This window comes from Scylla paramamosain, chromosome 48 (assembly GCF_035594125.1).
Source record: "Scylla paramamosain isolate STU-SP2022 chromosome 48, ASM3559412v1, whole genome shotgun sequence".
Lineage (NCBI taxonomy): Eukaryota > Metazoa > Arthropoda > Malacostraca > Decapoda > Portunidae > Scylla > Scylla paramamosain.
The window spans coordinates 4,033,187-4,045,686 of record NC_087198.1 but is presented as its reverse complement, the minus strand read 5'-3'; the positions used below and the strand labels follow the sequence as shown (position 1 = coordinate 4,045,686).

Below are 12,500 nucleotides of genomic sequence, written 5' to 3'. Positions count from 1 at the left end.
AAAAAGGTCTTTTATGTAGTTGTATGACTCAGAATATGTAACTGAATGTAGTGTCTCTATTTTGAATAAAGAATAGCTACTCATTCATAAATCATTGTTATATACTGTTACGATCGCTACTCACTTACGATCGTACGATCCCGGTTATCTCTCCAAGAAAGTGGATGGAACACTGATCCAGGAAAGTTTTAAAGGTCTGGATTTTTAAAGGCTTCGAGTGCCTACCCGACCTATCGGAAATCGCTAGAGTTACACCCTCTCATTGTACGCTTACCTTAACGCAGCACACCTGGAATCACCTCAAATACCAGATCAGTGTTGGGGGGTAGAAAATACGATTGTTCTATGTTACAACCACATATATTGATACTAATGATAATTCACAAGCAACATGAGGTAGTACACGTTAATATATGACGTTCTCGTCACTTCACACAGGACCACAACCCATTTACACCTCCACCGCCCACTCCTCCACCACCCACTGAATTATTTCCCTCATCCGCCGGAATTTACTCAGACGCCATCACCGCGTCCCCAAACGATAATTCCCATATTTCCTCTCCTCACACCTCACAAGACGTGACGTCCCTGAGAGACGCCTCCTCTCCGTTCTACCTCACGACCTAAGGCGCTCTGTCTTCCCCTCCTTGGAATGTGTTGTTGCCCGCTCAATCTCCCCTTGTTTCAACACATCTCCACCTCAAAATATTTCCTCCCTTATACATAAAAAGATATAGAGAACTTAAGTTATGAAGAGAATAATACTACATGATATAAAATGAGTAAATAAGCCTTACACTAACTTATAACCAATATTAAGAATAATGTCCGCAAGGCAGGTAACCGGAACATGGGGGACACTAAGAAAACGTGTTCCTTTTCAAGGTAGACTCGGCCAATAAGATGACAATACATGCTAATTGTAGAAAACAAAATGTCACTCCTGAAATTCAAATAAAAACATACATAATGAAGAAAACAGAAAGAAAAAGGAGCACACTGAAAAACAAAAGAAAGGATATTGAAAATAAAAGCCAACACACACAAATTTACCGCAGGTCCCTTGCTGTGCTCAGAACCCAGCCAGTCCCAACAGGCGGACAACAGACAGGCTGTTCAAAGAGAGGTACCATCTCACCCCTCTGGATCAGGGAAACGGCATTGTAAAAACACCCAAGTGACACACACACACACACACACACACACACACACACACACACACACACACACACACACACACACACACACACCTGTCCTTTATAAGTAAACGACAGACCGAGGATGTTCAGTGTCGAAGAGGATGACACTCAACTGTCCCCCTCTTCTACACTGAACATCCTCGGTCTGTCCTTTACTTATAATCTGAACTGGACACTTCACATCTCCTCTCTAGCTAAAACAGCTTCTATGAAGTTAGGTGTTCTGAGATGTCTCCGCCAGTTTTTCTTACCCCTCCAGCTGCTAACTTAATTTTGTTTGTTTTTTTTAAATTTAATTGATTGATTGTTTATTGTCCAGAGTAGCATTTTTTTTTTTTTTACAGAGAAGAAGCATTACATGATTAATGGGGCACTAGCCCGCTGAGCCGAGGCTCCCTAGCAGACAGAGGAGTGATATACATATAAATGCAACTTATATAGAGGGCAGGGCAACAATACAAATCATATAGAACAGTAGAAAAGAAATAATATTATTGCACCATTTTTTAGGAACTAATATCCTTAAGATAAGTTATGTTTGTAACAAGCTACATCATTCATGTGTAAAAAAATACTAAAACTTTATTACAGATCCTAGTTTTGACTTAGACTATTAAATAGGAACTTTTTCATTTTACTTTTGAAAATATTGAAAAAACTTTTTTTTTTTTTTTCTATCGTCAGGCAATACGTTCCATACTTTAGGAGCAACACAGTGTGTGGAAAAATGTATACAGACTAGTTCTTGCCTGTGGGCAAATCATATTATTACGATTTCCTCGGGTACCTTGGCTATGGTGGAATACATTAGACATTATGCTATTTGAATCATTACCATTAACATTTTTATATATGGTCAGCGCTATGAAATATTTCTTTAAGAGGTCGAAGGTTAGTATATTTAAGTCATTAAACAGTAAGTCAGTGGAGTCGTATTTACTTTTAAAGACAATGGTTCTTGCTATTTTCCTTTGTGCTACAAAGATATCATTCACAACTGTAGGCCAAGTACAGCCGCAGATCAATGAACAGTTAATAAGGTATGGATAACATAATTAATGATATAAGCTGCGTAAGGCTTCACTTGTTACATTGTACTTAATTCTGAATAAAATTCCACAAGTTTTTGATAAATTTGAGCACACCGATTGTATATGCTTTTTCCAGTTAAAATTTTCATCAATAATAACTCCTAAGAATTTTGTAGAAGAAACACGATTAAGCTCAGCCTCCATAGGAAACTGTTCCGAAATTACTGACAACAGAGCGTCTTTGAAACAATATGAAGTTAGTTTTATTAATGTTTACTGTTGATTTATTTGCGGTTACCCATTTGAATATGTTATGCAATTCTTGATTTAATTTTATATTTAAGTTACACAAATCACTATCTGTTAGAAGAAGGCTTGTATCATCGAGAAATAGAACGTAACTAAGCATATCACTAACATTACATTTATCATTGATGTTTGTCAGAAATAATATAGGACCTAATAATAGAACCTTGTGGCACACCTTAATAATAGTTTTTTTTTTATTTGACATATAATTGTTACAAAATACAGACTGTTTCTTACCTGACAGGTAACTAGCAAACAATTTTAGTGGTAATCCTCTAACTCCAATGTTTTCTAGCTTGTCTAATAATATGTTATGATCAATAGAGTGAAATGCTTTACTCATATCAAGAAAACCCCTACTACATGGTTCTTTCTCTCCATATTCTTGTATATTTCACTTGTAAACTTCAGTATTGCTGTTTCTGTGGATTTATTTTTTGCGGAATCCAAATTGATTGCTTGAAAGCAGGTTGAATGATTCTATTAATGCAGTCAGTCTCTTTGCTATTGCTTTTTCAAGTATTTTGTACAATGTCCTTATCCGTCCATGTATGGAGTATGCTTCACGTGTCTGGGGGGGTTCCACTCATACTGCTCTTCTAGACAGGGTGGAATCAAAAGCTTTTCGTCTCATCAACTCCTCTTCTCTAACTGACTGTCTTCAGCCTCTCTCTCATCTCCGCAATGTTGCATCTCTAGCTGTCTTCTACCGCTATTTTCATGCTAACTGCTCTTCTGATCTTGCTAACTGCATGCCTCCCCTCCTCCCGCAGCCTCGCTGCACACAACTTTCTTCTTTTTCTCATCCCTATTCTGTCTACCTCTCTAATGCAAGAGTTAACTAGTATTCTCAATCATTCATCCCTTTCTCTGGTAAACTCTGGAACTCCCTGCCTGCTTTTGTATTTCCACCTTCCTATGACTTGAATTCCTTCAAGAGGGAAGTTTCAAGACACTTATCCACCAATTTTATTTACTACCGCTTTGGACCATTTTTGGGAACTGGCATCTCAGTGGGTTTTTTTTTATTTGATTTTTGTTATCCTTGGCCAGTGTCCCTCCTACATAAAAAAAAAAAAAAAATCAAACACACACACACACACACACACACACACACACACACAAACACACACCATGTTGTGTAGAGGTTAGCACGCTCGGCTAACAACCAAGAAGGCCCGGGTTCGAATCCCGGGCGCGCCGAGGCAAATGGGCGAACCTCTTAATGTGTAGCCCCTATTCACTTAGCAGCAAGTAGGTATGGGATGTAACCTGAGGGCCTGTAACCTCGCTGTTCTGGTGTGTGGTGTGTCAGTGGTCTCAGTCCTACCCAAAAGATCTGCCACTATGAACTCTGAGCTCCTTCTATAGCGGAATGGCTGGCTGGGTGACCAGCAGACGACCGTACGTGAATCACACACACACACACACACACACACACACACACACACACACACACACACACACACACACACACACACAAATCAACATGGACAAACGCACACACACATACACAAAGACATGGACACACACACACACACACACACACACACACACACACATACAGAGGAGGAGGCAGTACACAGGAGGAGGCAGTAGGCACCTGCCGAAACGATAATTACTCCCAGTGAGGTGTGCAGCACTGTTCTGGGTGTGCTGTGAACTTATCACTAAGCCCAGCTGTGACCTCACTGAACGTTTCCCTTTGTGTCTCACAACACAAGGGGGCAGTCACAGCCTGCCCTCTAAAGACAACTCTCTTCCTCCACACAAAACTACAAGCACCTAATAACACACACACCCTTCACTCAAAATTTCAAAATTATCATGGCGACTCTTATACCTGCCTCGGAGTCCTCATCTGAGGAGGTGACCAGAAATGTCCCCAGGTCGGACTGTCCTTTTGACAACGACCTTAAGTGTCTTGACACCCCTCTCTCAACTTTTTCTTCATTAACTTCTGCAACAATCGCGGTCTAAGATCTAATTTTCAATCTGTAGAACACCACCTCTCCTCTTCTAAACCTCATCTTCTTTTCATCACTGGAACTCAGGTGTCTGACACAATTGACAGTGGCCCCTTTTCTGTTCCCTCCTACTTTCTCTATCCTCATTTTCGATCCAAAGCTGGATGTAGCGTTAATGTGCGCAATGACTTAACCTGCTCTTGTGCTCACGCTCTTGAACCTTCCGAGTTTTCCAACACCTGGCTACGACTACAGAGTCACTCTCAAACTAAATTTGTTGATGCTGTATATCTCTGACCTAACTCCTCTGACTATAAGAAATTCTTTGACTACTTAACTTCCAAAGTGGACCACATTCTGACCCTCATCCCTTTTGCAGAGATCTCCATTCTTGGAGACTTCAATGTTCACCACCAGCTTTGGCTTTCCTCTCCCTTCACTGACCATCCTGGTGAACTAGCCTACAACTTTGCTATCCTCCATGACCTAGAGCAATTGGTGCAACACCCTATTCGTATTCCTGACCGTCTTGGAGATACACCCAACATTCTTGATCTTTTCTTGACCTCTAATCTTTCTGCTTATGCTGTTACCCTCTCTTCTCCATTGGGCTCCTCCAATCACAATTTCATATCTTCTTCTTATCACTCCAATCCCTCCTCAGGATCCCCCTAAGCGGAGGTGCCGCTGGCAATTTGATTCTGTTAGTTGGGGGTATTTTGCTGATTTTCCTTGGAATGACTTCCGTGTCAGAGACCCGTCTTTGTGTGCTGAGCGCATAACAGAGGTGATAGTGTCTGGCATGGAGGCGTACATTCCTCACTCTTTTCCTCGACCTTCCAAACCTTGGTTCACCACAGCTTGTTCTTATGCTATACATGATAGAGAGGTGGTTCACAAAAGGTACTTAAGCCTTTCATCACCAAAATCTCATGCACTTTATATCTCTGCCTGGAACCATGCCAAGTCTGTTCTCCAGCTAACCAAAAACTCCTTCATTAACAGAAGGTGTCAAAATCTTTGAAGATCTAACTCCCCTCGTGACTTCTGGCATGAAGCCAAAAATATCCCTAATAACTTTGCTTCTTCTTCTTTCCCTACTTTATTTCAACCAGATGGCACCACTGCTATCACATCAATCTCTAAAGCTGAACTCTTCTCTCAAACCTTTGCTAAAAACTCTACCTTGGACGATTCTGGACTTGTTCCTTCCTCTCCTCCACCCTCTGACTACTTCGTGCTACCTATTAAAATTCTTTGCAATGATGTTTTCTATACCCTCGCTGGCCTAACCCCTCGGAAGGCTTATGGACATAATGGGGTCCCTCCTATTGTTTTCCGAAACAGTGCATCCGTGCTTGCACCTTGCCTAGTCAAACTCTTTCATCCCTGTCTGTCAACATGTACCTTTCTTTCTTGCTGGAAATTTGCCTACATTCAGCCTGTTTCTAAAAAGGGTGACCGTTCTAATCCCTCAAACTACCGTCCTATTGATATAATTTCCTGTCTATCTAAAGTTTTTTATTCTATCCTCAACAGGAAGATTCTTAAACATCTGTTACTTCACAACCTTCTATCTGATAGCCAGTATGGGTTCCGTCAAGGCCGCTCTACTGATGATCTTCTGGCTTTCCTTACTGAGTCTTTGTCATCATCCTCTTTTACAGATTTTGGTGAAACTTTTGCTGTTGCCTTGGACGTATCAAAAGCTTTTGATAGAGTCTGGCACAATGCTTTGATTTCCAAACTACTCTCCTATGGCTTTTATCGTCTCTGTAACCTCATCCCAAGTTTCCTTTCTATTGCTGCTGTGTAGACGGTCACTGTTCTTCTCCTAAATCTATTAACAGTGGTGTTCCTCAGGGTTCTGTCCTGTCACCCACTCTCTTCTTATTATTTATTAGTGATCTAAACCAAACTTCTTGTCCTATCCACTCCTACGCTGATGATACCACCCTACACTTTTCAACGTCATTTCATAGACGTCCAACCCTTCAGGAAGTAAAAATTTAACTCTGGAAAGCCACAGAACGCCTGACATCTGATCTTTTAAAATTTCTAATAGGGGCTGAGCAAACTTGGTATTGTTCAGTGCCTTAAAAATCAATTCCTCCATCTATCAACTTGACACAACCTTCCAGACAACTATCCCCTCTTCTTCAATGACACTCAACTGTCCCCCGTCTTCTACACTGAACATCCTCGGTCTGTCTTTTATTTATGATCTGAACTGGAAACTTCACATTTCATCTCTAGCTAAAACATCATCTATAAAATTAGGTGTTCTGAGACGTCTCCGCCAGTTTTTCTCCCCCCGCCCCCAAGCTGCTAACTCTGTACAAGGGCCTTATCCGTCCATGTATGGAGTATGCTTCACATGTCTGAGGCAGAGCGTTCCACTCATACTACACTTCTAGACAGGGTGGAATCAAAATTATTTCGTCTCATCAACTCATCTCCTCTAACTGACTGTCTTCAGCCTCTAAAGCCATCCGAGATAAAGTGTTGGAGAGGGCGGCAAGACTGAAGGATATGCAAGAACCATATAAGAAAATATATATCAAGAAGGACTCACACCCTGAAGTAAGGAAAGAATGGCGGCGCTTGAAGACAGCAGAAGAATAAATAAACGAGAAAAATAAACCTTCGAACGCTGGATGCAACATTCGCCTGGATTATAGGGAACGAGTGTTGTACAAAGACGGTGTGGTGATTGACAAATGGCAACCTCATCCTTTCTAAGAAGACCACAGGGAAGTATAAGTATTGTTTCTTGGAACATTAATGGTATAAAAACTAAAATAGAAAAGAAAAATGTTGAGACCTTTCTCAGTAAATATGATATTATTTGTTTAAATGAAATAAGGACGTGCTTGCCGTTGTTCTTTCCAGGATATGCTTCTTATAAAAATTCTGACAAAAAAAACAGTAATCGTGGTGGAACTTGTGTGTTTGTACGACTTTGTTTGAATAAGTATTTATTTGATGTGGATTTTTCTTGTACGGATCAAATATGGTTTAAGCTTAATATTGCACCAGGTATACTTTTTGGTTCTTGTTATGTATCCCCCTCGGACTCTGAGTATTTTGATTATACACAAATATGTAATATACAAGAAAAGGTTAAGCACAATGATTGTAGTAACGGATGTGTGATAATTGGAGACGTGAACGCTCGCTTTGGTTATTCGGTGAGAGAACTGCAGGGCATAGTGGATATGGCGAGAATTTCTTATTCTGTTATTCCTGACCCTGTGCCTACGCCCAACGACAATGCTAAAGCGTTACTTGGCATATGTGCTGAAGAAGAATTACTAGTTATTAACAATTTACAAAATATGAATTCCCATTATTTGAGTAAGAAAACCTATTGTAAAGGAAGTGAATGGATATCTGAATTGGATATTTGTATCGTGTCTAAGGGTTTACTCAGCTTGATTGAATCTTTTGACGTTGTTAGAGACAACTCTTTACCTTCAGATCACGCACCAATTAGTGTTATGATACAAGAAGGAGGCAGTAAACACCTGCCGAAACGATAATTACTCCCAGGGAGGTCTAAAGCACTGTTCAAGGGGTGCTGTGAACTTATCATTAAACCCAGCTGTGACCTCACTGAACGTTTCCCTTTGTGTCTCACAACACAAGGGGGCAGTCACAGCCTGCCCTCTAAAGACAACTCTCTCCCTCCACACAAAACTACAAGCACCTAATAACAAACACACCCTTCACTCAAAAATTTTAAAATCATGGCGACTCCTACACCAGCCTCGGAGTCCCCATCTGGGGAGGGGACCATAAATGTCCCCAGGTCGGACTGCCATTCTGTCGACGACCCTAAGTGTCTTGACACCCCCACAACTTTTTCTTCATTAACTTCTGCAACATTCGCGGTCTAAGATCTAATTTTCAATCTGTAGAACACCACCTCTCCTCTTCTAAATCTCATCTTCTTTTCCTCACTAAAACTCAGGTGTCTGAGGCAACTGACAGTAGCCCCTTTCCTGTTCCCTCCTACTTTCTCTATCCTCATTTTCGATCCAAACCTGGATGCTGCGTTTATGTGCGCAATGACTTAACCTGCTCTCATGCCCACGCTCTTGAATCTTCCGAGTTTTCCACCATCTGTAGTCATCCAGAGTCATTCTCATACTAAATTTATCTGTGCTGTATACCTCTCTCCTAACTCCTCTGACTATAAGAAATTCTTTGACTACTTAACTTCCAAAGTGGAGCACATTCTGACCCTCTTCTCTTTTGCAGAGATCTCCATTCTTGGAGACTTCAATGTTCACCACCAGCTTTGGCTTTCCTCTCCCTTCACTGACCATCCTGGTGAACTAGCCTACAACTTTGCTATCCTCCATGACCTAGAGCAATTGGTGCAACACCCTACTCGTATTCCTGACCGTCTTGGAGATACACCCAACATTCTTGACCTTTTTCTGACCTCTAATCCTTCTGCTTATGCTGTCACCCTTTCTTCTCCGTTGGGCTCCTCCGATCACAATCTCATATCTTTATCTTGTCCTATCACTCCAATCCCTCCTCAGGATCCCCCTAAGCGAAGGTGCCTCTGGCGTTTTGCCTCTGCTAGTTGGGGGGACCTGAGGAGGTATTTTGCTGATTTTCCTTGGAATGACTACTGCTTCCGTGTCAGAGACCCGTCTTTGTGTGCTGAGCGCATAACAGAGGTGATAGTGTCTGGCATGGAGGCGTACATTCCTCACTCTTTTTCTCATTCTAAACCTTCTAAACCTTGGTTTAACACAGCTTGTTCTCGTGCTATACATGATAGAGAGGTGGCCCACAAAAGGTACTTAAGCCTTCCATCACCAGAATCTCATGCACTTTATATTTCTGCCCGGAACCATGCCAAGTGTGTTCTCCAACTAGCCAAAAACTCCTTCATTAACAGAAAATGTCAAAGCCTTTCAAGATCTAACTCCCCTCGTGATTTCTGGCATCTAGCCAAAAATACCTCCAATAACTTTGCTTCTTCTTCTTTCCCTCCTCTACTTCAACCAGATGGCACCACTGCTATCACATCTATTTCTAAAGCTGAACTCTTTGCTCAAACCTTTGCTAAAAACTCTACCTTGGACGATTCTGGGCTTGTTCCTCCCTCTCCTCCACCCTCTGACTACTTCATGCCACCAATTAAAATTCTTCGCAATGATGTTTTCCATGCCCTCGCTGGCCTAAACCCTCGGAAGGCTTATGGACCTGATGGGGTCCCTCCTATTGTTCTCCGAAACTGTGCCTCCGTGCTTGCACCTTGCCTAGTGAAACTCTTTCATCTCTGTCTGTCAACATCTACCTTTCCTTCTTGCTGGAAGTTTGCCTACATTCAACCTGTTCCTAAAAAGGGTGACCGCTCTAATCCCTCAAACTACCGTCCTATTGCCTTAATTTCCTGCTAATCTAAAGTTTTTGAATCTATCCTCAACAGGAAGATTCTTAAACATCTATCACTTGACAACCTTCTATCTGATCGCCAGTATGGGTTCCGTCAAGGCCGCTCTACTGGTGATCTTCTGGCTTTCCTTACTGAGTCTTGGTCATCCTCTTTTAGAAACTTTGGTGAAACTTTTGCTGTTGCCTTGGACATATCAAAAGCCTTTGATAGAGTCTGGCACAAAACTTTGATTTCCAAACTACCCTCCTACGGTTTCTATCCTTCTTTCTGTAACTTCATCTCAAGTTTCCTTTCTGACCGTTCTATTGCTGCTATGGTAGACGGTCACTGTTCTTCTAAATATATTAACAGTGGTGTTCCTCAGGGTTCTGTCCTGTCACCCCTCTCTTCTTATTATTCATTAATGATCTTCTAAACCAAACTTCTTGCCCTATCCACTCCTATGCTGATGATACCACCCTGCACTTTTCCACGTCTTTTCATAGACGTCCAACCCTTCAGGAGGTAAACATATCACGCAGGGAAGCCACAGAACGCCTGACTTCTGATCTTTCTAAAATTTCTGATTGGGGCAGAACAAACTTGGTATTGTTCAATGCCTCAAAAACTCAATTCCTCCATCTATCAATTCGACACAACCTTCCAGACAACTATCCTCTCTTCTTCAATGACACTCAACTGTCCCCCTCTTCTACACTGAACATCCTCGGTTTGTTCTTTACTTATTATCTGAACTGGAAACTTCACATCTCATCTCTAGCTAAAACAGCTTCTATGAAGTTAGGTGTTCTGAGACGTCTCCGCCAGTTTTTCTCACCCCCCCAGCTGCTAACTCTGTACAAGGGCCTTATCCGTCCATGTATGGAGTATGCTTCACATGTCTGGGGGGGTTCCACTCATATTGCTCTTCTAGACAGGGTGGAATCAAAACCTTTCGTCTCATCAACTCCTCTCCTCTAACTGACTGTCTTCAGCCTCTCTCTCACCGCCGCAATGTTGCATATCTAGCTGTCTTCTACCGCTATTTTCATGCCAACTGCTCTTTTGATCTTGCTAACTGCATGCCTCCCCTCCTTCCGCGGCCTCGCTGCACAAGACTTTCTTCTTTCTCTCACCCTTATTCTGTCCACCTCTCTAACGCAAGAGTTAACCAGTATTCTTAATCATTCATCTCTTTCTCTGGTAAACTCTGGAACTCCCTGCCTGCTTCTGTATTTCCACCTTCCTATGACTTGAATTCCTTCAAGAGGGAGGTTTCAAGACACTTATCCACCAATTTTTGACCACTGCTTTGATCCTTTTATGGGACTGGCATTTCAGTGGGCATTTTTTTTATTAGATTTTTGTTGCCCTTGGCCAGTATCCTTCCTACATAAAAAAAAAATAAATAAAACCACCTTCACCTTGTCTCGAAACTCTTAAAATGAGATCATTTGAACTGGGTAAACGCGGTGCAGAGATTAACGTTATTGATATGGTGAAAAATCGCCAGTCAATAAGCAAAAGACCTATACGATATCAGAACATCAACTATGAATTATTTTGTGTCCAAACTCAATGAGATAGATTTACATATACAATGTAGTGACGATATAGATGTAACAGCCTCTACTATAACTGAAACGTTATACGAATGTGGAAGTGCCAGTAGATACCCACGTTGTGCCCGTGTAGAGGAGGTGACTGATGGAAGAGGAAGGTGGGAAAGAATGTTGGATAATAATGATCAGGGTAAATTAAGGCAAGCAATAAACTGGCGCGATGAGATAACAGACGATAGTAACAACACAGAGTCCATGCCAGATGATGAAGTCTTTAAAGAGCACTTTGAAAAATTATTTAATCCACCGGATATAGTTTACCCAAATGCTAATGATCTACACTCTCATCTCAACATACAGATACTAGACGACATAATCAGCGTAGAAGAGGTGCAGAGACAGATTAAGAGATTAAAACCAGGCAAGGCTTGTGGCCCAGATGGAGTACCACCTACACTTTACAAAGTTTTACCTGTTCAATGGATAATGTTTATAACTACACTCTTTAATAACATATTTCTTACTGCCTCTTACCCTACTAGTTGGATAACGGCAAAACTGTTCACTATATATAAACGTGGGTCTAAAGCACTCCCAAGTAATTATAGAGCAATAAATGTTATTAACACAATAGCAAAATTATATGACATGGTCCTGTCAGCTCGCCTCCATCAGTGGTTTGTGTCTCACCGGGAACAGGCGGGGAGTCGGCCAGGAAGAGGATGTGTGGAACATCTGGTAACACTCAGAGTGCTGATGGATATTGCTCCAAGGAAAAAACTGAAGCTATTTATTACATTTGTGGATTTCAGTAGAGCTTATGATTGTGTACCGAGGTTTGATTTGTTTATGTGGTTGAAGAGGATGGGATGTGGTGTTACTATGCTCTTAGCTTTGGCTGCAATGTATACATGTACGAATAGTGTGGTGGGAACTGCTGTCATCGCAACCACCGCTGGTGTGCGTCAAGGCTCACCCACATCTTGTATACTGTTTATCCTTTATGTTAATGAAATGATACAAATGTTAAA

At 41.5% G+C, this 12,500-nt stretch overlaps 1 protein-coding gene across 1 annotated transcript in view; it reads right to left on the bottom strand.

The window, feature by feature from the left end:
* The window catches only part of LOC135095285 (uncharacterized), an 18,787-nt gene that overhangs the window by 1,532 nt on the left and 4,755 nt on the right, over positions 1–12,500 (bottom strand). The window lies entirely within an intron of this gene.